Genomic DNA, 2,573 nt, shown 5'->3' with positions numbered 1-2,573 from the left:
CCGTGGCACAGATTCAGCACCACTCCACATAGATCTGTGCTCAGAAATGGAAGTGACAGCAGCAGCACACTGCTACAGCACTGTCTAGGGCTTAGGCAATGAATAACATGGTGCTCTCACCTCCTTGAGCTGGCAAAGCAGCATGTGCACTCCAGAGATGGGCAATGAAGCTGGTGAAGGGTCTGGAGAACAAGTCTGATGAGGAGCAGCTGAGGGAGCTGGGGGTGTTTAGCCTGGAGAAGGTTGAGAAGAGACATGATCACTCTCTATAGTTACCCAAAAGGAGGTTGTAGTGAGGTAGGGATCATGCTCTTCCCTCAAGGAACAAGTGACATGACAAAAGGAACTGGCCCTTAAATACTGCAGCTGGAACTGAGCATCCCAACTCAGTCAAGACTGAGCATCAGGCCCAGGTGGTGAGCAGTGACACCAGGCACCACCTGTTTTATGTGTTCCCCTGCTGTTGTTAGGGCTGTTTGTTCTTTCCTTGTACTGTTCTATTAAATTGCTCCTCTCTCAAGCCACAAAGCCTTACCTTTTCCTCCTGCTTGTCCTCTCCATCCCACAGAGGTGGAGAGCAGTGAGCAGCTGCATGGTTTGGCTGTTGTCAGCTGGGTTTAAACCACGACAGTCCTTTTTTTCTCTTTTACTATAAATACACTTAACAGTTTAGCAGAAAGACAAGCTGAATTTTAAGATTGTTCACATTTGAAAGTTGTGCTATGCTCTCTGCTAATGATAAGGAGCAGGTCCTGACAACGGAATTTGACATTGCAATTTTCATCAACAGATCTTTGAAGACTGGTTTTAAAGAGGGGTTAAAACAATCTTTAGATTTGCAAAGTTCTGAGAAGTCCATCTACTGCCCAAACTTTGGATTAAAGTCCTTATTTTTTTCCTTTACTTAGAGACAGGTATATACAGTGCTGTTGTAATAATGAAACAAATGTGAAATCTACTGTAAAGTTGCACAATACAGAAAACTCTTGCTCCATCTTCTACCACATAAATGTGTGACTCCACAGGTTAATAATGCTGCTTTGTTTTTTTTGTTAAGTTGGAATTATTCCATCACATCTAAGACCTCTCTTTAATTCCAAATCCTCCAGATTTTTCCACAGTTCTTCACGCTCTTTCTCTTTCTTCTTCTCACGCTGATGATGTGACTTGTAAGTGGCTGTCAGCTCGTCAAATATGGTACTGTTAATTTCCATAAATGCCTTCAACACATTGCAGGCTAAAGCCACAATAGCTGGATTCCAGTGTTCTTTAGAAATCCTATAAAGGCTGGAAAACATAATGGGAAGTATAACACTTGAATCCTTCTCTACCAAACTCATGATGTATTTGTTATCCCAATAGCACAGCACTCTTTCAGACACCTGAAAATGAAGACTAGACACACACTTGGCAATTTGTTTAAACAAAGGTTCCTGGATTTTGACAAATTGTGATGGTTCAATTATATCCAAGATTTCCTCCAGCTCTCCTAGGAACATGACCTCTTTCTGATTGCAGGTTTTTGGCCAGAATTTCATTAAACCTCTAATGACTGGTTCTGTGAGCGAGGGGTCTTTCTCCAGAAACTGTACTATGCAATGCTCCAGCTGTGCATGGAAGAGTGATAAACTCACTCCTGGCAGTATGTAAAGGGATCAGCACCTTCACCAGAAACTTTATGCTCTGCCTTAAGAGGTAAAGCAAACCCACTGACAATGCTTCCTAAAATTTCCAACAGTTCAGCTACACCATTGAAGTGTTCAGTTTCATAAACAAATCAGAGAAATACATTATTAATCTGGTTTTGGATAAATACTCTAAGACCTAGGAACTGGCCATAAATTCTGTGCAAGACTGCTTTTAGGTAGTCTCATTCTCAAGGGTCAAACAGCTGCAACACACATTTCTGATCTATGTACTTTTCAGCAATGCTGGGCTGAAATTCTTGGCTTTCCAAAAATCATATGAAAAACTCATACACAAACTGTAAATGAGGCCATGATGCCTCCAAGGTGGCCTCACCTTCTTGTGGATCAAATTCATCGCTGTCAGTAGGTGGGAGAGTTCTGAAGATATTGTAAGATACCATCCTAATTACTGCAGGGTAAGTCTGCTCTGTGAAACAGCCTCTGCTTATTGTAGTCCACCAGTTCATTAGGAGTGGAGCGCTTGTATTCTTTCACTTTAAGGTCTGAAAGCGTGTCCATGAAGTCAAAAATGACACAGCACTGTTGAAGTTTCTTTAGAAACAGTTCAGGCTGCTCTGAAGATGGAATGTGTTTTAGCAGAGGCAGGGGAGTTAACTCCTGCTGACTGGAGCCAGTCGCAGCTTAGCCCTCAGAGGCCTCACACAGCCGGTTATAGGCCCGATCCAGCACCATCCATTTTCAGGGGTAGTTGATTCAGCAGATGAGTTGTTACACACTCTTTAGAGGATTCCAATTTCAACAGCCACCACACTGCGGTTTAGATCAACCAACACCTTTTCTGGGCTCTAATGAGAATCAGCTTCAGGTGCCTTGACCCAGTGTTGGGTTACTCCTCAGCATCCACTGAGCATTCGCATTCCATGG

The 2,573-nt window shown here is 42.9% G+C and overlaps 1 pseudogene; it reads right to left on the bottom strand.

Annotated features, from left to right (window-relative positions):
- Positions 1–859: 859 nt before the first annotated feature.
- LOC104562435 (serine/threonine-protein phosphatase 2A 56 kDa regulatory subunit epsilon isoform-like) lies at positions 860–2,304 on the bottom strand (annotated as a pseudogene).
- Between the last annotated feature and the right edge of the window lie 269 nt (positions 2,305–2,573).

This window comes from Colius striatus, chromosome 6 (assembly GCF_028858725.1).
Source record: "Colius striatus isolate bColStr4 chromosome 6, bColStr4.1.hap1, whole genome shotgun sequence".
Classification (NCBI taxonomy): Eukaryota; Metazoa; Chordata; class Aves; order Coliiformes; family Coliidae; genus Colius; species Colius striatus.
Note: the sequence above shows the minus strand (reverse complement) of the source record. Positions and strands in the feature narration are given on the sequence as shown.